The sequence below is a fragment of the Ambystoma mexicanum genome, chromosome 10 (assembly GCF_040938575.1).
Source record: "Ambystoma mexicanum isolate Mex_15411 chromosome 10, UKY_AmexF1_1, whole genome shotgun sequence".
NCBI lineage: Eukaryota > Metazoa > Chordata > Amphibia > Caudata > Ambystomatidae > Ambystoma > Ambystoma mexicanum.
In genome coordinates, this window is record NC_090932.1 from 762,470,851 (window position 1) to 762,493,908 (window position 23,058).

A 23,058-nucleotide genomic window follows, 5' to 3' on the forward strand; every position below is an offset into this window, starting at 1 on the left:
CCATTTTGAAGGTTCCCTTGCCACCGATTGTACGGGGTAGATTTAGCTCTCGGCTCTCGAACCTGGGTTAGCCTGGGACACCCTAACTAAACTTTTCTAAGCTTAACAGAACTTTTCTACTCACCTGTAAAGACTTTTGAGACTTTGTGACATTGTGTGATCTTGGGCATATTTGGCCTGGCTCTCCCTAAAGTGGGCCTGGCACTGAACTTCTTGCTCCTCAATAGACTGCCTTCTCTAATACTTATTGTGGTTCTCTGAAAAGTGTTTTGCTGTATTGCTTTCTTAATTCTGCCTTTTTCCTCCCGTTTTAAACAATTTGTTGGAGTGCCATCTAACGTTAAGCGCTCACCTCTGTCTGGAAATAAGTGGTGTTAACTAAGACTTGTCCAACAAATAACTAGGGATGTACATATAGTAATTAGGACTGTGTTTTGAATATACGTACCTTTGTCTGTGCTAGTGTAATTTTACAAGTGTGTCTTTTAAATAAATAATTATATACTTTTACACAAGCTCTGGTCAGTGTTTGCTTGTGCTACTGTGCCTCTGTACCTATTCTGCATGCTCTGTATACTGCCTAACTCTTCTTGAGGGAAGTCTGACTGCTCAGCCACAGCTACCAAGTGAATCTGTGTGGTACAGACTGCTACCAAGTAGGTTTACTGCCAAACACCTGTAGTCTTAAATCTTTTGCAGTGGTCCCAGAGGGAACTGCACAGGTTTCTGCCTAACACTGCTAGGGTGTCTGTATTTCGGGTTTCACTATATGAATTTTCCAACTTTCGGAGTTGTGTCTCACTGACCTCAGCAGTCCCGTAGTTTTGGAAATCCGTGTCCCCCTCACCCAGGCCTTGAAAGTCTCCCAGATTGTTGAGTATCTGTCTACTGTCCCCACGTTATTATTAAGGAATTCTTCCATTTCTATGTGTAGTGATTCTGTCACATTGGGATCTTTAAGTATATTTGCGGGCATTCTCTATTTCTTTTGTAGTTTTGGGACATTCCTAAATATTAGGTCCAGGGATACCGGGGAATGGTCTGACAGTGTTCGAGGATGTATCTCGCAGTTTTCAAGTACGCTCAACATGTCCTCAGACATTAACCAATAATCGATCCGTGATTCCGAGTCGTGTACACTCGAGTAATATGTATATTCCCTCGTGCATGGATGCAATGCCCTCCATGCGTCTCTCAATGTCAATTGTGGCATGATCTGGTCTAGTACAATGGATGCCTTGGATTGTTCCCGTCTGACTTTGGAGGATCTGTCTAATTCAAAGTCTAGGACCAGATTGAAGTCCCCACCCCATATTATACTAGAGGTGTCAAGTCTTGCCAGTAGTTCCAATATGCTGAGATAAAAGTCTGGGTCATCTATGTTTGGACCGCAAGTGTTCACTAGTACAACTGATCTTTCTGCCATCTCTCCCCAAACCATTACATATCTACCCTGGGGGTCAATTTTGTGTCCTGTGGTGATGTAGGAGCGTTATGACTCCTCGGCCTGAGTAGAGTATTCTGTGTGGTATCTCTGCTTGCCCCAAGAGGCAAGTATTGTTTGCGTTGTTGGGTCCCTGTGTATGTGTTTCTTGTAGCATAACTACGTGGGGGGGAGTTTCTGTTCACATATGTTCCAACTTTTCTGGTTTTTGAGGGATAATTTAGGCCTCTAACATTCCATGACAGGAGTTTACTCCTGCTGGCATTTCCCGTCATTGTATCTATTCATTGTGTTCTAGTGCAAGTACTGTTTAGTATGCATAGCACAATCATCTGTTAGACCATTATTAAAACAACTTTTGCAATTCTAACAGTTCAACAAACAGTCCTCCCTTTGCCCGCCCCTCCCGCCCTCCACCCCCATCATCTACCCTAACTTGATGATTGTGCCTTACAAACTTTTGGAGATCTCCTGGGGTTGCCATGTTGTCGCCGCATGGCCACCAGTTTCAGGCTCACAGCCCGGCTTTCTTATTCACTTGCGGTGCTCCCCGCGTATGTCTGTTTTATTCAGTTCCATCTTCGTGGAGAGTATTTGCGCCATTTCATCAAATATTTGGATCGTCTCAGTCCGCCACAGGGGGAGGTCTGCCTTTTGATCTGGGCCACACCCTTCCAGGGGTAGAGGTATATGAGCTTCCACATAGGCCATGGTCGCTGCCGGAGTTTAAAAAAAAGTACTCTTCCCCCGTGCTGGATTCGCATTTTAGCTGGAAATATCAGTGCATATTGGACCTGCCGTGCTCTTAGCAGCCTCTTCACTGGCTCATAGGATCGTCGGTTGGCCTGGACTCCAGATGCAAAGTCTGGGTATATGTGTAGGCGGTTCTCCTCGTAGTGCAGCGTACCTTGTTCCCGAGCCTTCCTGAGTATCGTATCTCTGTAAATGAGGAGGCGTGCTATGATCGTACAGGGTGGTGCCCCGGGTTTCGGTATTGGGGTAAGCAAGCAGTGCGCTCTCTCTACCAGGAAATGTTCGGAGAAAGCCTCTGGCCCGAAGAGGGGCCGCAGGAGGGATTCAACTTGTTGTTCCATTGCTCCTTTACCAAATGTTTCAGAAACGCCAACAATCCTTATGTTATTTCTCCTAGAGCGAGATTCGAGGTCTTTGCATTTAGTTTGTATTTTAATGCAATCGTTTTTCAGTTGTGTTATATCTCGGTCGTGGTTAGCAATGGTGTCCTCATTGGTGCTAATTCTGCCTTCTGCTTCCGTAATTCTGGAGCTTTGTCTACCCTTGCCTTTAGTGATCCGATGGTTGATGCTATATCATCTAGTTTCACATTTATCGCAAGGAATCCGTTTTGGACTATGGTGGTTAGTCTATCAACTCTGTCTTCGCCATCTGCTTCATTACGGGTGTTAGAAGCGGTCGGTGTGCCTGGCACAGAGTCTACTGTTTGACTGTTAGTAAATGAGTCCATTGGACCTTTCTTCCTGGCCCCTGCCACTTTCGACATCCTCTTGGGTATCTGTGCTTTCCTTGTGTGATCCCATTTAGATTACGGATCTGGAATCTCCAGTGACTTTAGCGTATTTTCCCCACCAGTTGTGTTTATAACGTGTATTATCTTTTACGGAGTTCCTAGCCGTTGGTTCGTAGGGTGAGTTCTCCTCTCAAGGCTGTTTTGAGATTCTGCAGAGAGCAACCTTTAGTTGTACAGGGGATCGTGCCGTGCACCTTTTGGGTGCGTCTTGTATTCTCAGCAAGGCCACTTCTTCGTGGCCAGCGAGTGTGGTATCCTCAGTCTCTGTCACAGCCTCTCCCTTTGTTTCCCCCACCTGTGTAGGATCAGATTCTTTAAATCGCATGTGCGGGTCTTGGCCGTTTTTTGTGTTGTAGTCTTAAACCAGTGTTTTCTATATTTCAATTTGTTGCTATGCAATGTTCGGGTTCTTTCTTCCCCCTGCCGTGACACTTCTTTTGCTGTATTTTTGTCCAGATATTTCAATCGCTACATTAGTATGAGTCTCTTCTATTTATGGGATTTTGTGTTTCGTTTTCCAGTAAAATGTGGTGTTTATTTGCGCTGCGTTCGGGTTTATGTGTTCTGCTATTAGTGGGTCGTGTTCTTCCGCATATTATGCTGTGTGGTTGCATCAGTCCTAGTGTTCATTAGTCTTCAGATATCTTTGCCTTGGCCTGGTTGTTTATTTGTGCTGTACTCGGATTTCTCGTGCCCCGTACAATCACGTTGGTTCCCCAGAGGTAGGGTGTTTGTTTTTACAGTTTTTTCCCCCCTCTCCTTCAGTGCTTTTGCCCAGGGGATGCCGGACCGGCGTTGCCACTTATTTATGAGTGGGTTGCGCTCTCCCACGTATTCTAGCATTTGTACATTCAGCGTCTATTTTTCACCTGCTCGGATATTCAGATCGTCCCTTCAGCCTATGGGCTGGAGACGTTGCCTCCATTCATTGCTTAGTGTGTTGCGGAGCCCCTCCGGGCCATTGGCGGGACGACGCACCACGCCACCAGTCCGTTATGTCTTCCACCCCCTCTGGTGCGCGGTCTTTCGCTGCTATCGATTTGTTAGCCCGTTTTAGGACTTGCGTCCACGCCCACCGCAGCCAACTTGGCAGGGGGGAGAGCACGGGGACCTCGCGGTTTCCGCCGCTCCACCAGGCCCCAGTCAGAGGCGGGCAGTCGTCCCAATGTTGTGCGCGAGCCCAGCACTCCTACCTTGTTGCGGCTGCACCAGCTCCTGCTGCGGGTCGCCACACGTCAGGAGAAGGTGACGCTGTCACCGGCACAGCTCAGGGCCTTTCTCCAGCCACCCCTGTGGCGTCCTCGGTCCGGGCTGTTCAGGTGGCGTACAAATTTGTATTGGGCGTTTTCGTTCCCGCTCCTCCTCTCCTCTCCCGATCGCTCTGGGCCTCCTCCTTGTCTGCCGAAGGAGTGGTGCGATGTGCGATCTCACTGAGCCGGTCTTCTCCACAATCAAGGAGCCTCTGTGATTCACCGTGCTAGGCCACCAGATCTCTATGGTCAGCTGGCTAGAATGTCAGCGGCTATTTCCTGGTTTCTCGCGGTACTGGGATGCGGCTCACGTCTCCTCCCTTTACCGCCCGAAGTTCATCTCTCTGTATCTTCTCTCCACCTCAGCCTTTTCATCCAGAATTTCTTCTGCTGTCAGCAAGGGTTATTAGTCGCACTCCCCACTTATTTTTATTGTTCGCGGGGTGCTGCGGATCAGGATATTTTTAACTCAGATGTTAGTCGGGACGGAGCTCTGGTCCTAGGCGGCCATTTTCATTGCGCGCAACAGCGCCCCCATGGAGGCTCCCTTTCGAGCCTATGCACTCTTGTCCCTTACGGTTTCTCTCTTTAAAAACAGCTTTCTTGGTGGTTATTACATCTGCTAGGCAGGTGAGTGAACTGCAGGCCTTTTGCTGTAAGACACCCTTACTGCGTTTATTCCTGGAAAAAGTTTCACTCAGGCTAAGGCCTGGCTTCCTCCCCAAGGTTGTCTCAGAATTTCACCTGTCGCAATCCATCAAACTTCCGGTCTTCTACCCTCCTCACCCTTCTAAGCAGGAGGAACGGTTACATTGCTTAGACCTGAAGAAGGTGTTGAGCTATTATATTGCCAGGACAGCTGATCTCAGGACAGCTGACCAGCTGTTTGTGGCTTTTTCCTTAGCCCGTAAGGGCCTGCCCATAACCAAGCAGACTTCATCCCGAAGGATAATTTTCTGCACAGATGAGTCAGCTGGGAAGGAATTACCAGCAGGCATCAAGGCCTATTCGAAAAGGGGGGTCTCAGCATCAACATCTTTGCAAAGGGGAGTTCCTGTCTGCGAGATTTGTCGCGCTGTGACATGGTCATCCCTGCATACCGTAGCAAAGCACTACAGTCTGGATTCGGCTAGTACTACTGATGTACGTTTTGGCAGGGCTGTGCTGCAAGTTTTCTTGGTATAACTTTCTGCCCACCTCCTTCATTTACTGCTTTGGAAGTGATGAGGAATCTGCGGGAGAAAGGCAATCCATTGAAGGAAAAATTTGATTTTGAGGAATTCATATCGCGCTCACAACAGACCAAACCCCATAATGACGCAGATGACATCATAAGGACCAATAGAAGGTGCATGACTAAGTTGAACCCTATCCTCAGAACTAAGCAGGATTCATAACAGGCACAGAAATTAACTTTATCTAAACAGAAATGTTTTTAGGGCCTTGCGAAACTGATAGAGTTCATCAAGAGTCCTAATTTCTCTAGGAATGCTGTTCCAAAGCCTTCCACCAAAAACTGAAAATCATCTGCTCCCCCCCCCTCAATTCCCCCTTGATACAAAAGCGGACAGAGGGATAGTCAGGAGGAATTGGTCCTGTGAGTGTAGACATCTAGAGAGCGGATAATGACTGATCTTATCCTTCAGATAATCCGGTGCCAAGTTGTTCATGCACTTAAACGCAAGACATGCCACCTTAAACTTAATGCAATCCTCGACACCAGCTAGTTGAGCGATCGGCGAGAGAGAGCGACATGGGAAATTGTGCTCAATCCACAAGCCAGTCTGACACATTCTGGGCCTTCTGAAGTCTATAAAGTTGTTTATTTTGGAATGCCCCTCAGTAGACTCTTACAATAGTTCAGTTGGGCATTAGTGAGTGCTCCCACCACCAGAACATTATCTTCTGGGATGTAAGGAAGAACCTGACGAAGGAGTCTCAATGAGTAAAAGATTGCTTTGACCTTGGCTCCAACCTGGCTTTCACAGCCCAAGTTGTCCTGCCAGATGCAACCAAGGTATTTACTTTAGCGGCAAATTTAAGTTACACTCCCAGAAGGTTAGGGATTGGCCATTTTTTAAGAGCAGTGAGTAGGTGTTCAGGTCCAAACAGAATAAACTGTGTTTTTGAGGCGTTAAATTGGAGCTTATTAGAAGCCACCCCCTTACTTATCTCCTAAAGACATTTACTAATCCTAGCGAAAGTTTCTTTGTGATGAAGATCTGAGTGTCATCTGCATAAGATTGATAACTCAACCCATGACGTCTCAGAATCTCCATCAAGGGCTGAAGATACAAGTTAAAGAGAAGTGGCGACAGAAAAGACCCCTGAGGAACGCGACATTCCATATTAATTGGAACGGAGGTAAAGCCTCCAACCCTGACACATTTTCGGCGATTCTCCAAGAAGGAGCTGAACCACCTAATAATATGCTCCGATACCATGCCAACCCGACCTCAGCGATCCAGCAGAATAGCACAATTGACTGTATTGACGTCGGCTGACAGATCCAACATTACCAGGAGTGAGAGTTTACTCTGGTCAGCCACCTTCAACAGTTCGTCATAGACCGCCAACAAAGCCGTCTCCGTACCCGCCTTTAGTGAGGCATCCATGACCACCTGTACCTATGGCCAAGGATCCCAAAACGGCTCTATCGGCAGCATGTTAGTCCTGTTGCTCCTCCAAGCAAGGTTGTTGACAGCTGACCTTGATACTTGAAGGACATCCGCCATCTTGCCAGAGCACTGTGGCCATTGTCTCCTGAGGAGACACTTCAGGGACCTCATTCGAAGCCTCGCCTTTGGTAGTAGAAAGATGCAGAACACCATGAGGCCTAAGAGATCCAGGAAGGCAGATGCCCGAAGGCTGCTGGAGTTCTGTTAAACATTGACCATGTGAACCATATTGGTAACTCTCTCCTCTGGGAGGGGTGGGGGGTGGCAGCCTTCCAGTCTCCAGTGTCCATGACTGCTCGAATAAATTGGGGCCCCATGCAGAGGTGTAAGCTGCAACTTCTGGGAGAAGTCCAAGCTGTGCAATAGGGAAGTGGCCCCAAGGTGCCTCGAAACCTGCTCTGGGGACTGACTTCGGATCAGCCAGTCGTCCAAGTACCGGAATACAAAGACACTGGATTTGAGGAGGTGGGCCACCACTATTGCTATCAGCTTGGTGAACACCCTGGGTATGGAGGTCTGCCAAAAGGGAGCACCTGGAACGGATAATGGGCGTCTCCAATGACAAACCTCAGGAATCCCTTGTGCTTCCTGAGGATAGGCACGTGAAAAAAGGCATCCTGTAGATCCAACGACACCAGGTACTGAAGAACCTGGAGAATTTCCCTTGACGTCACCATCCGTAACTTGTCCTTCCTGAGCAACTTGTTCAAGGACCTGAGGTCCAGGATGGGACAGAATCGTTGTTCCCCCTTTCTTGGGAACCAGAAAGTATCAAGAGTACAAGCCCAATCACTTCTCAGCTGTTACTTCCTCCACTGCACCCTTCAGCAGAAGAGCTTGCAGTTCCTCCTGATGTTCCCGTTCCGGCTGACAGGAAGGTGGAGGTTTTGCTGTCTGAGAAACAGAAGACAGTAATAGACTTGAGGCCCCAGGCGCTGGAAGAAATTCCTTTCCATCTGTCTATGAATCCAGAGACTCTCCTTCCAACTAGAGAACCATTCAAAGAGGTTTTTTAGATGCGGGTGCTAATGATGTCGAGGCTGAGGCTGATTGGCCATTCTAAGCACCTCTACCCCTGCCTGGCTGCAAGAACCTTCACTGCCCCTGCTTGGCCTGGGGAGGTTGGTTTAAGGCCTGAAAACTCACCCAAAAGAGCTAAATGAAAAAGCTTGTCTAGCTGGCTGCTGTACCACCAAACCCAGCGATTTTCCCTGTTTCGAGAGATTTTGGTCCAAATAAAGGTCAAGAAGCTTCACCTGGATATTTGGCGAAAAACCTGCGCTCCCAAGGTAAAATGATCTGCCCAGCACTGTGCCACAGAGTCTACGGCATACAGCCCACCTTGGAGCACCTGGCATGCTGTCTCTTTCCCATCATCCAGGAATCCATCCCGGATGTACCCCCTATCTGGGAAGTGTTCAGCGGCTTCTGTGATGGTCCTCCACAATATATGGGAATATTTGGCTAAAGCACAAACTGCGTTTACTGCTTTAAGTGCCATGCTTCCCAAGGCGAACATTTTCTCTGCCTAGGCATCAACCTTATTTGACACTCTGTGGGGAGGTTAGATGTGGAGGTCGAGGGCCTTGATTTTAACGTCACAGTTTGTACAACAAGCCCTTCAGGGCTAGGGTGCTCCATAGAAGATCATCTCTAGCCGGCATATATTTCTTTGTCTGCTCGGTGTCGATCATGGCTCTGCCAATGATACAGGAATGGTTCTGCGATGGCAGCGTTGAATGGTAAAGCCCATTCCGATTGTGGTCGTAAATGTCCATCAGCTCATATTGCTGAAGTGACTTTAACTGAGCGCAGAGGCCAAGCGCAACGACTACTTTAACGGTCTTTCAGTACTGAGAATTTGGACGAGTATACATTGGGGGCATGTCTAGTCTGCCCGCGTTGTGTAGGCCCCTGGCCAGTTCCTGCAGGTCAACTCAGTCCACTACAAAGTCGGGCAACAGGATCCTGGATGCGCCGAATAGCAGTTCCATCCCAAAGGGATTAGACCCCCCTCGTCAAAAATCAACCGCATTGAGTCGAAGAACGGTCTCACGGAAGCTTTGAGGAGTGCAGTATTTCAACGGGACCAGAAATGGTTGCCGACGGTGGCACGACGCAGGTTTCCTCAAGGTTGAACTCAAGGGCATTAAACCTCCCCTGGCTACCTTCGTGCTGGACGAACCGGGCACGGTCGAAGCCGGTTCCGCTGACAGCATCAAGGTTAAAGCTCTACCAGCCTTGGCCTTCTGAAAAACCTGCATAATATGTTTTTAGTCTTCTCACTCCTCCTTCGAAGCCCCCTTAAACACAAATGTGCACACCAGAAATAACATACAATTGTAAAAATATATTTTCTGCCACCAGCTTGTCTTTAGGCACATATAAAAGTAACAAAATTTTCCAAGTATAAAAAGCTACAGTGATACAAAAGAATACCCATTTCACTGCATTGTAAGATGCTGTGTGCAATGGGCAAAATGGAAACAGTTTCCTAGTACTGATAGTCTGAAGGGCAGATTAGTTTCCCCATAACAAATGAGCAAAAGGCCAGGGGAGTGAAGCTGAAGATCGAAAAATGTAATTGCAAACAGCAGTACTGAAGCAACCGCTGCGTTTTTGTGTGTTAATCAACGGGCACTAGTTGTCCATAATAAGGTTGGTTGTCGGGTTCTGAGCCGGTTGCCCCGAGAGTTGAGGGCTGGTTTCGGAGGCTCGACGTTTGATGGGGTGTGGGGAAGGTTTTTCGAGGTTATTCTAATTGAGGGGAAAATATGTCGAGAATTGGGTCAAAGCAGAGGCTTACAGAGGCAGCAACACAGGAGGAATAGCATGGGGTGCTTGGTCTTCCGCCCATGGGACAGGGGTCGTAAGCTAGAGGGCTGGATGGAATGGTACAAACATGGCAGTAGACTCAACTAGGGAACTTTGCATGGTAACCTGGAATGTGCAGGGCCTTAATTTCCCAGGGAAACGAAAATCGGTAGAGCACAGATTATCAGAGCTTTGCGCCAACATAGCCTGCCTACAGGAAATGCACCTCCTAGCGGGGGATGGGAAGCGCATTGACTTTGGGCGATTCAACAAGTGCTATTTCGCTACCGCAGGGGAGAAAAAGAGGAGAATGGCACTGCTTTTTATCCAGAAAGTACCACCGACGCAGATAACGGTGAAACGAGACCCGACGGGGAGATTCTTATTGGTTAAGTGTTACCTACTTGAACAAGCCCCAACTTTCGCCTCCGTCTATTGCCCAAACAGTGCTCAGGACCAGTTTCTCCTCACCATCATCTCCGACAATCACATTTACGGAAGGCCGTCACCTCCTCATAGGAAGGGACTTCAACCTAGTCCCTCACCCAAATAGCAACAAGACCTTGCCACCAAGAGGATTTTTCACAAACAATAGGGTTTGCTGAATCCTTGAGGGAAAAAACAGGGTCAGTAGATGTTTGGCAACTCTCCAATGAGGGAGCATGCGACTACACATTTTACTCCCATGTCCATAAAGGACTTAATCTTAACGTTCAGCAAGCTATTCCCCTGCCTGGAAGAAGTTCAGATATATCCGAGGGCGATTTCAGATCATGCCCCAGTACAGGCCCGGGATTAGGGTGTGCGGTCTCTCAAGGCCACTACAATGGCACTGGAAGATGCAAGACTCACTATTGCAGGATGTGGTAATTAAAGAGGAAATATCCAATGCATTCACTTGTTACTTTGGGGAAAACTCCTTGGTGGGGTGCTCAGAAGCAGTAATGTGGGACGCCATGAAGCCAGTGATCAGGGTAGGGCTAATAAGATCTGCTACAGCACCAAAGAGAGCTGGACAACTGCAGCAGTCTAGGCTAAGTAGAGGTTAGCGGCTATGGAAGGTGCACATAAAACAAACCAGTCTGCGAAAATAGAGCTTAAAAAGGCAAAATCTGCCCTGGAAATGCATCTAGCGGACAAATATGCGCAGTCACTTGCATGCACCAAACAGTTCTATTATATGAATAGTAACAAGGCAAACAAGCTATTAGTATACAAATTAAAAAAAGATCCACACCCGAAATAACATTCCCACACTAAGAGGTAAAGACGGGTCTTTACTGACCTCGGACAACGAGAAAAGGAGCGCGATGATGAACCATCATAGCGAGGTAATGATGAATTCTTGCAAGACAACTACCTAGCCACTTCCCCAGGAGGGTTTGATCCAACTCAGCTAGAACCTCTTGAACTCCCCATAACTCTGGAGGAAGTGAAAGAAGCCATAAAAAAACCTGAAAAACACAGCCCCAGGCCCTGATGGATTTTCTGCGAGGTTCTATAGGGTCTACGCTCACATCATGGCCCCCCAGCCTGCTATGCTCTTTAACTCTTTCTTAGCTACAGGGAGCATCACTCCATCCATGGAGGAAACCCTCACAATACTCATCCCCAAACTGGATAAAGACCAAGAGAACTGTGCATCCTATCGGCCCACAACGTTAATGAATAACGATGCAAAGATCTTTTCTAAGATCCTGGCAACCAGACTTGCTACGGTCCTCCCCAACCTAATTCAGCCAGACCAAACAGGATTCATCCCGGGTCGCCATCAGGCGCACCCTTGCACTGGTCGAATGTGCCTCAAGAATGAAAGTAGAAATGGCTGTGATCTCACTGGACACCCACAAAGTGTTTGACCTACTAGACTGGGGTTATATACAGAATATACTGAATGGCTTTGGGTTTGGCCCAAAGCATGTTAAATGGGTCATGGCCAACTATCAAAATCCCTCTACCTCCTTGAGAATCAATGGGATATGATCCCCCTAAGCTTCATATCTCTTGAGGCACTCGTCAGGGCTGCCCCCTATCTCCTCTAATATTTGCTCTATGGAACCACTTGCACCTCGAATCCGAGACAACGCACAAATACAAGGGCTACAGTTGGGTGGGAATCAGTATAAGGTCTCCATGTATGCTGACAAGGTCCTCCTCTGCCCAACACAGATTGAGAGCTCTCTGGAAGCACTCTGGCAGGGGGTCTCAGCATTTGGGGAGGCTTCAGACTTCCAGTTAAGTTACAAAAAGTCGAGGGCCCTGGGAATAAACATTACCCTGAAGCATAGAGAAGCGCTAACCAACTCCAGTCCCATCCCCTGGGCCAAATCACGAATCACCAACATACCAAACAGAACAGTGTACCGGGCCAACTTCCCACAACTGCTCCAAAACCTATTGAGCGACCTGGAGCGTTGGCACAAACAAGAGGTATCATGGCTGGGGAGAATCGCAGAACTGAAAATAAACTTGGACCCAAGACTGCTCTACCAGTGCCTAGCTTTATCGGTAACCATACACGCAGGAGAGCTCCAAAAGTTACAAAAGGGTATATTGAATTATGCATGGGGCAGGTTTGCTAAGAGAGTGATGCTCAAGGGGGCAGCTGTGGGAGGCCTTGGGGTCCCAGATGTGTCTAGATATAGTCTGGCGGCACAATTATCACACGCCTTCACATGGCAGTCTAACGCCAATCAGCCCGGGTGGAAACACATAGAAGAGTATTGGTGTGCGACCCCTCTATCCACCCTACCACACCTTGCAACATCTTGCAATGCCCCAGGCACCGGGCCACTATCGGCCACTAAAAACAGAGTCCAGTGCTGGAAGAGGGCGACAAGCCGCTGGGGCCATAGGGGATCATTAGGACCCCTCATCCCAGTATGGAATAACCAGACTTCACCCCCGGGATCAAGCTATCGGGGTTCAATTATTGGCATGAGGGGGGATTAAGGCAAATTAAGGACTTCTATACCAATTGGAAAACACTTCTCCTTCGAAGACTGCTAAATTAAACTCCAAATCCCAGAAACCGAAAGATTCCGTTATGCCCAACTCTGGCACTGGATGTCGTAGCACAACAAAGGAATGCAAAGGAGCAGAGAACTTAACCCGCTGGAGCAGACATTAATGTCAGCGGCCCGAAGGGGACAACCTTGATACTATACAAGCTCCTAGAGAAAAGTGACCCCAACAAGAAGGTGCACTATATGCTTAAGTGGGACCATGGGAAAGAACTGGAGTTGGAGGAATGGGGGCAGATCTGGTCCCGTAAGCACAAAACCTCTAAATGTGTTGCGAATAAAGAGGGGCTGTGAAAGTATGTTATAGGTCACCCCAGAAATCTTAAACAAATGCAAGCCAGGGCAGTCACCACTTTGTTGGAGGGGATGCAGAGTGGTGGGATAACTATTCCATCTTTTATGGTCTTGCCCAAAGTCAATGCAATTCTGGAGGGAGGTGTTGGACCAGGTTACATTAATCACAGGATTGACAATACCGTGGGACCCGCGGATTGTGCTACTGGGGGACACTGGTGGTGGAACGTTCCCACTTACGGAACACTTGGCGGAATTGATCACCCACCTTCTCACTGCAGTTAAAATCACTATCGCCGGCTACGGAAGCAACCTGAAGGCCTGGCAATCACCACGTGGTGGGCAAAATGCTGGGACACAGCAGTGGCAGAAAAAATAGAGATTTGATAACACCTGGTCCCCTTTCTTTGACTATGCAGGACAATTCCCTGGGATAGTGCAACAACCACCAGTACTTCAATGGTGTACAAAGCATTGAACCCCTATGGCATCTCCCTATCGACCACCACCTGTTAATGGAATTGTGCAATTTATTAAACTCAACTAATCTATAGCCCTATGCCATTTATGCTGTCTCACATTATTAAGCCTAATTGCGCCTGTACTTTGATCTGACCCGACATCTGTTGTAAAATACCAATAAAATATATTTTTGAAAAGAAAATTCTACATACATGTGTCCTAATGCGCATTTATAGATCAACACAAATCAACAAAGTTAATGCCACATAGGCATGCTGGTTTGGCATCAATTGACTAGGGGAGAAAAAAGTAGCTCCTGGTAACTGTTGATATCAAGCTAACAGGCTCTCTTCTAAGCTACAATCAGGAGATACATCTCTCCAAGCTCCCCTCAATGTCAAACCCTGAAGTAGGCATCCTGGAGATCAAGCATTACCAGCCAGTCCGGCAGGCTGAGGATCTGCCCAGTGTTACCACCTTGAACTTGTTCTTGCGCAGGTACAAATTCAAGAGCGGAAGATCCACTACAGGACACAAGCCCCCATCTTTATTCTGCACCAGAAAGTAAACCAACTACAAGCTCTTATCTCATTAAGAGCGTGAAACCTGTACTATAGCGCCTTTCACCAGAAGCAGACTAACCTACTCCCACAGGAGAGGGTCTGCGAACAAGCATTTGCAGGAGGGATGATGGTCTGCAGGGTGTTGGACACAAGAGAGTTAATACTGATGGTGAACGACCTGTAAGGCCCAGTCATCGGACGTGGTGAGGCACCATTCCGTGCACAACAGAGCAATTCTCCCCCCACCGAGGGGGTTCTGATGAAGCCTTATTCACAGGTGCTTTGCACACAGGGCTGCAGAAGGCACAGTCGAGGCGCACAAACTCTGCACCCCCATCCTCTGGCTAGGAAGCACTGAGGGCGCCTGTTCCGGTGGGCAGAACAGGGGAGGGGTTGAAACCCTGTGGCTCGGTTTATGCGGATAGCCGGGTGTGCCACTGCTAGACCCAGGGACTTGGTGGAGGGACGTTGCCCCACACAGGTTATTGCCACCAAATGTCATGTCCAGGATCTTTGCCTGAACATCCGTGGCAAAACCAGAGGTATAGAAGATACAATGGTCAAGTTAGGATTACTTTACTAAGTGGGCACCATCAATCTAAAAACCCCTATTATACAGCCCCACCCCACAATTCTGGGACAAAGAACAGGATTGAGTTTTTGGTTAAAACTCAAATTTATTTCAACAAAACAAAGTAAAAGGTGGTCCAATTACTTTATGCAGGGGAAGTCACCACAAGACATGAAATATACTTTACATGGTCTTATTTACCACATTAAACTTGGCCTGTCTGTGACAATCTCACTTCATAGAACTCACGCATTCAGTCACTCAACAGAACTGTTAATATTTATCACAATTCTAATCCCAAATAATTCTAGGCAACCTCTAAGGATCATTTAATTCTTTGTCCATAATGCTGCTTATCGGCCAGTATAAAAGCTCTTTTCCATTCACCTTTACATCAAATCTGCTTTATTCAATATATAACGTGCCAACACATTTGATTTTCTCCAGTAGCATAAACAAGTAATGGTCTAGGCGAAATGTTGCAAAGAAAAATTACATTTATATCCATATAGCTACACCATCTTCCCCCACCCCTCGGTATGAATGTGGGATTATGAATTTCTAATTTATGTACATGCAATTCAAATGCAGGCTAAAATAAACAGCATCAAAATTATGCAGTTATGGGTCGGAAAAACAATGCCATCAATCTAGAATACACAGGATTCAGTTCACTCACCTAATATAGGAAAATGGTTGAATGATTTTCTAATACAAGGATGAGTACCCCTCCAATTTCACTTTGCAAACCGGATCACAGCACAAGGTCAAGAGCGAGGAGAGCGTCTTTTGATATTGGGATTATTTGCCATTGGAATGGCATTAGGTTGACTAAATACATTCACTTACCTAATCACTTCTTTATATCTAAGGATTTCAAAGATCACATATTATCAGGCATTTCTTCATTGGGCTATGATGCAGGGCCCCCAAACTACAGGCCAATGTGGACTAAATCTGTGAAAACGCCTAGGGTACTTTTTAAATACCACTTATAGCATGCTAAACCGTTAGCACGGGGAAGTGTTTGCTTTTTTCCACAGCGCACAACCACAAAAAGCATTTTGGCATTAATTTAAATGTAATGCCCCTCAGGTTCAAGTACAATAATTTACACTAGCAAACTACAATATCCTATTATCTTTTAGTGAATAATTAATGTGTGCCAACCCGTGCGCTCTGTACACAGAAGTGTTATGTTTTCAACATGCAGTCAAATCTCACAAGGCTTTTACATAATGCAAAACACTATTGCATTTCCCACAAAAAGACAGATTCTTTTTGGAATGACCGGCCCCTAGTGGAATTACCTCCCAAATCCCTGGCTCCCCAGGCATTAAGTGCGATAATTGTAGGGTGCGTATCTAATTACAATTGGGGAGTTTTCATATTCCCTTTCAATATATAATAAGGTGCGGGTCAGAGTGGGCCATCACGAGTTTTCAAAAGAACGCCCAGTTAGGCTATCCTCACTCTTGGAAAACAAGTCTTCCTCAGGTTAAGTTGTTTCCAATTCTGTAATTGATAAGGCCTTGTAATCTCCAGATTATATCCATATTCAACACTCATCTGATACAAAGAGGTGTTTCCTTTCCTGCAGCTTTTAATTCCAAAGCCCGCACTATCCTATCTGTTCCTGCTAATTAAAATGTGCAATATTCCCACGCTTATGTCACAATTATGTCACAGATTTTGACTAGTCAAGTTCTTACATATGTGCATCTAATACAGCACTCCCACCCTCACACACTCCTCCATCTCTACTGGATGCTCATAGGTATGAATATGGAAAAGGAAGGGGCCCATTTACTCTGAGTAATATTTAATTCCAAGTCCTTTTTTAAAAATATTTTTTCGTGGCAATATGCCACATCGATAAAACACACATTTCTATAACTCTAGTCACACGCTTGGACACGGATTAATTTGTGCAATAATTTTTCAAAATGTTAATATTGATCATTTTAACAATTTGTAATCAATGTAGGACATTCAGCTTTAGATTGCTTACAGAATTATGTCATAATCACAATGCACTCTTTAGCGAGTTTGTATGTGGTGCCATTGCGAAACTAGGGCGGAAGCCATTTTTAATGCATTTGTGTGGATTTTAAATACGTCATTTTTCCTTTCATTAAAGAATCTCCTGCTTTCCCATCAGTCCTGCAATAGCTCTTCAGTGGTCGTTCTGTAAAGATAATCAATGATTGATCAGGGTGCCGGACAGGTTCTTTTGTTTGGCGCTGCCATTAAGCTGTGTCTGGTCGCCATCTTTGACTTCAATATTGTAAAGATGGATGAATGGTGATGAACTCTGATTCAAGCTACTACTAAGGAAAACAGGCCCATATGGTCATCATCGAAGACACCAAAAATTTCATTTTTCGGAATGTTGGCTGTATTTTTAAGTATGTATCCTTATAATAGGCTCCTTTGGGAAGGTGCCTAGCCCAAGTGTATCTCTGTTTCTGGTGGGCCTTATGAGCTCTTAAAAACCAACAATGAACCTTTCCACCCAGGGTTGCCCATGCCCAAGCCCAATCTCATGGGAACATAAGCCACCCACATGGGAATCTGCAAAGGGGGCCTCCTTGAGGTTTAGCTTTTCGTGAGTTCAACAAGAAGACAAAAACAGCATTGCCAAACCCATTTCAATGCCCCTAATTAATCTGTTGTGCATGAAAGGCTAATTCACTTATACTGTGTTGCCAAAATGTTAATCATTCCCATCAAACAACATTTCAATAGCTTAATTCTTTTGTGCTCAACAAGTACACTGATAATACAACTAAAAACGATGACTGTTCTTTTAAAAACTGTTTAGTGTTTATATATCTGTCTGTATTTTATGTGTAAAGTTTTAATAATAAACCATATCAAACATTTTTAAAGTACACTGTTGTGCTTTATTTTAAACATACCAAAATGTGTGATATTTAGTATTACAGGTCAGAGCATAGACCAGTGTTATTGTCAACATTAACATGCTTCCTGTTTTGCAACGGACACTCCGTTTCTTTACCTTTCCCTACACTGTTCACATGTGGCAACTCGTCATTTGTGGTGTTCTCTCTCTTGGAAACAAATGCTGGTGAGCAATGTTAATGAATAAAGTGATGCATTCTTTTTGAACCTCTTCACTTTAAAATGAGGCTGCTTCTATATTTCTTGCTGGATCCTGTCCATTCGACACATAAAAAGAAGTAGTACCGTTATTTTGCATCAGTTTGTCTTTTGGGTTATACCTTTGGGTTCCATTTATGGTAACATCATTCAAGAGTACTGTGAGGGTTCAGAAAGGCGAGAGGGGGCACAAAAGTAACCTTTTCTCAAAGTCTGCCATTTATTCAAAGTAAAAGGGTTCTGACAAATGCCTCACTTTCCCAAACCTAACAGAGGTGTCCCCGCATGGCAAACTAAAACGAAAGAAAACCGACCAAATGTCCAAAATCTTTCTGACCTCAAAACATACAAAGGAAATATGGATGGCTTTACATTCAACAAAACATTTAAGTAACACAAACTTAAAATGTATCCTTGGAAGTACTCTTTGTGACCAGGGCTGTATTCCCTTCCCCTGGATCAATTCAGGAGCACCCAAATTATCGGAAACGTTCTGTTCAAAGGAATCAAAGAGTCTTTTCCAACCAAAAGTCTTTCTTGAAGAAATACACAATGTCCTTTTTGCCCTAGATGGATGGTAGTTCAAATGATACAAGGTCTGCACCGATATCCCTTTTCAAGGGGGCTCGACTTTCTTCCAATGTAAACATTCAAAAGACTTTCAAGGATGATTGACTTTCTTCCCATGCACACATTCAAAGATGCTGGACTTCAAACAACAAGTTCAAAACCTAAATACCATTGTTCTGTGGTCGTGAAATACTTTGTCAACATAACCAATGGCTCTTTCTCAATACTTCCTCTTGGGCGTAGGAATAACGCCCTTCGGTCAGTTTAGCAAACAACAACTTTTTGTCAACATAGCAAACAACAACTTGCTTCACAAAACGTCTTGAAAATAACACTGTGGTTTGTCAACATTGCATAAACACATACGTTCTTTTGTTCAATAAAGATTAGTTTCCACAAATCTTTCAGCAACAAGGTTATCAAATCACCAGCTTCTTTCCTAGTGCATTCACCTGCCATGATTAACTAGTAAGGACCTTTCCTGGTAAACTCGACTGCCAGGAAGATAACTCCTACCACTTACTTCAAAATTTTTGGTTTGGTTCCAGTATTCGCCACACCAGTCCTCCGACATGGTTTCACCACAATTTCGTGACTGCTGGCAATGTGAGATACAAGCTTTATAGGAACTATATCTCTAAAAAGGAAACCTATGTTTTGGTTTTATCATTAAAGGTTCTCACATAATCTCTTGGCTGAGCATTTGCCAGGGTTTGTTTTGATTTATTAGGCCTGTTGCTTCTTGGTAATAGGCAATAATGGTTAGGAACTTTCCCCCCTGGTACTTTGCTCACAGTCTGACAGCTTCCTGGCATTACAACTTTTCCCTTCTAGATGTTTGCCCAAAGTGTTGTGGTAGGTAATACTGGTTCTAACCTTTGTTCTCTTGGTATTGGCCTGAAGTCTTATAACAGCCTTTTGGCTGTAGGCAATACTTGGCCGTTAAACACTCACGGGCTCTGTGTGGCTGTTCCCTTCAGCGGTCCGTCTTCGCTGCGGGCCTTTGAACATGCCTCTGTCCCTTCGGCAGGCTTCACCTACATGGCGCAGCGGTCTCCGGGAGCAATACAAGCTCTGTGGATCTCCTGTGGCTTCTCCACTCTGCTTCACGCTGCCTCAGCAATGCGTCTTCCTCGCAGCTGGACTTCTCTGTAGTACCAGGCACACATCGAGCTTCTTCTGCTACGCCTCCCGCACAAATCCAAACTGCCTCTTCCTTGGCTTCAGTAAAACAGGACCACAGCTTCTTCCTCGACCTCGCCAGCTGCAACTTATTCTGGTCTTTTCATAGCCCACTCAGGTGCTGTGGTTGATAAATACTATAATGCACCTTTAGATATTTACGCTTCTGGGTCTCCATGGCCTATGAGTTCATCTACTTCGTCACAGTACTTCTGCCATTATGGGAATTGGAGTCTTTAAGTGAATGAGTAATATTAAGTTGTTTTCCATTATTTTTTAACTATATTAACTTGTTTCAAAAACGTACTGTAACCAGATTGAGGAGGGGGGAGGCTCCCTTTAGGATAGAATCACGAAATTCAAGGGGCTTTACTTTTAATTCACGAGTCTCTAAAGCACCAACTCGACTCTGTTTAACTGACTCTTTATAACAGATATCCGGAACATTGATGTTAGAAGGACTGGAGCATTGATAATATGCTGTTAAATATTTGGGAACAATATCCTTATCTTCTGAAGATGACTACTGTGTTTCTCCTAGTGAAGTCATCAGCTCCCCTGAATAGCCATCTCCTCCCATGTGACACTCCCCCTCCCCCCCCCCGAACCCCCCCAATTCCACCCTTCAAGGTTAGAATCGGATAGCGGCTACCTTCCCCCATGCCACATGGGAGGGGACTTTATATTAAGGTTCAGTGATGACTCCACAGGATTCATCACAGTACCTCCTCAACACCATCCTGCTGCCATTGCACTTGACGAGTCGGCTGTGTGGAGGCCAGAAAAACAAATTACTGACCCCAGGCGATTTCCCTTTCTGCTGGATGTTCCTCCCATATCTTTCATATACCGATATCCTACTAGCCGTTTCAAAATCTTTATCCAACAGTGGAGAGTGCTGTGCAGTGTCGGGTCAATGTCCCTAGGCGGCTTCCATCCCTGCGCTCGGACGTGACGTTGACAAGTGTATAAATAGTACACACTGTGCCTGTTGCCTCAGTTCTAGTTTTTCCCTCTTTCGCACAGCTGACATGAGGATACATAACCCGTATAGGCGTAGAAAGAGAGAAGAGCATTAAAAGATAAACCCACAGTCAGAGTGGTAGGCTGGGAGGGCGATGAGGAATCCGTGGGAGGAATATCCAGTAGAAAGAACATTACCAGGGGCAAGTTATTTGTTCTTCTAATGGATTGTGTCCTCCCACAGATTCCTCATCTTTAATAGCTGCTTTAGCAGTTAGATAGGAGGTGGGACCAGTGGATTTTTGTTGCTGGTTTATATTATGCAAACAGCCTTCCCAAATCTAGCGTCCTGACCCGACAAGGCATCCAGACAGTAATGTTTACCAAGTTGCAGCATTACAAATATCCTGCAACGGTCAACCTCTTTGCAGAGAGAAGTGGTTGCCACTCCTTTGGTGGAATGTGTCCTTCGATTTTCAGAGACATCTTTTCCAGCCAAAGAAAAACATTTTGAAATACACAGAATGAGCCAGCGTGACATGGTCTGTTTCGTCTCGGCCTGACCCAGTCTGTGTCCAGTGTAACCAACTAAGAGTTGATCATCTTTCCTGACATTTGCCAATTTGGCAATATAAAAGGTCAGAGCTCTTTTTGGGTAAAGTCTGCGCAACCTCTCTTCCTCCATGGAAGGATGAGGTGGATAAGACGCTGCCAAGGTAATCTTTTGTGTTAGATGAAAATCGGATACCACCTTAGGAGTGAAGGAGGGGCTAGCCCTCAGGACTACGTTCTTAGGGAATGTAGTAAAAGGAGGTTTACATGATAGAGCCTGTACTGACTCACTCTGCGGGCAGAAGTGATGGCCACTAGGAAGATTGCCATTCCAGACAATCTGAGCTGATAGGAATGAAGAAGTTCAAACAGAGCTCCCATTAGAAATTGTATTACCAAGTTTAGATCAGAAGTCGGGACCGAAGGAAAAATATTTTTCAGTCACTTGAGAAACTGAATCACTATGGGTATTTTAAAATAAGAGCCTTGCTTTGGATTGCGTTTAAAGATGGATAACGCCACCAGGTAAGCCCTTGGCATTAGCCACCTGCAGCCCTGGTGGGGTAGGTGAAACACAAGAAAGCACTGCAGGTGCACCACAAGTAAAAGGATCAATATATTTAGCCCTACACCAGCTGCAAAACTTTTTCCAATGGCAGTGGTATAGTTCTTTTGTGGATGGTCTTGTAGCCGAAAGAAACACCATCACAACGTTTTCCGGGAGGTCTTAATCTTTGTATCTAAACCTCTCAGAAACCAAGCGTGAAGGGTCAGAGTTCTGATTTCTGGGTGAAGAAGACAGCCTCCCTCTTGTGAGAGTAGGTCCACTCTCCGAGGAAGACGAAATGGAGGGCAGATGGAAATGTCTAGAAGTTCCAGGTACCACGTCATCCTGGCCCAGTCTGGAGCAATCAGGATCATGGACTTCCCAAACTTTCTCAACCTCCTGATGACATGAGGAATGATGGGGACTGGTGCGAATGGCATACAGGAGTGTACATTTCCAGTCCATTACGAACATGTCCCCCAGAGCTCCTCTCTGAGGATATTACCTGGAGCAGAACACGTTGCTTTGCCTGTTGATACTGGACATGGACATATCCACTTGAAGGGTTCGCCAAAGGTCAAAGATCTCTAGAAGGACTTTCTGAGCTAACTCCTGTTTGTGGGAGACTGTGCTGTGCCGGCTCAGAGCGTGCACTGTGGTGTTCTCTTCTCAGGCCAGATGAATGGCTAATCGAGATATTCCATTTTGAAGTGCCAAAAACCAGAGCTGCATTGACTTCCTGCACAGTGGTTGTGAACCCTATACCTCCCCTCTCTTGTTGAGGTCACGCATGGCCACTGTTGTTGTCCGTCATTAGGACTTTGATCCCCTGTATGGAAGGCAGGAAGGTAAGAAGGCCATCAGCGCCAGTCTGATTGTCCTCAGCCCTAAAATGTTTATGTGCCATCTTGATTCCGATGGGGCCCAAAGTCTACTGATCGTGAAATCGCTCATATGAGCTCTCCAACTCGCGAGGGAAGAACCCATCACTACAGTCATCTTGGACCAGGCTTGCCAAAAAGGTTCCCGTATCACATTCTCACTTTAGGCCCACCACAGGAGATCCTGTGCAACCTTGCTCTGGACCTAAAAAAGGTCCCTCATCGTGCCTGACTATTGTGACCATTGGGATCTGAGGGTCCACTGGAGGGACCTCATCCTTAGGCGGGCCTATGGCACCAGAAAAATGCAGGATGCCATGAGACGCAGCAAACTCAGAAAATCGAAAGCCGGTACATGTTGGGGGTTCTGAAATGGTGTCACCATCTGCAGGATATGTTGAGCCCTTAACTTGGGTAGCTAAGCCTTTCTCGAGGAAGAGTCCAGGACTGCACCAAGGTGTCACCTGGGTCTTCTTGAAGTTGAGGAGAAAAGCCCAGATTGTGGAGAGAGTGGCAGGTGCTGTTTAGATGTTCCAGTCTGTTTGGGAGAACAAGCTCTGATCAGCCAGTCCGGGTACGGGAAGTTGTGAACCCC

General features: G+C 46.0%; 1 protein-coding gene across 2 annotated transcripts in view; it reads right to left on the reverse strand.

Annotated features, from left to right (window-relative positions):
• DHX36 (DEAH-box helicase 36) overlaps nt 1-23,058 on the reverse strand; it is a 1,119,030-nt gene that overhangs the window by 534,011 nt on the left and 561,961 nt on the right. The window lies entirely within an intron of this gene.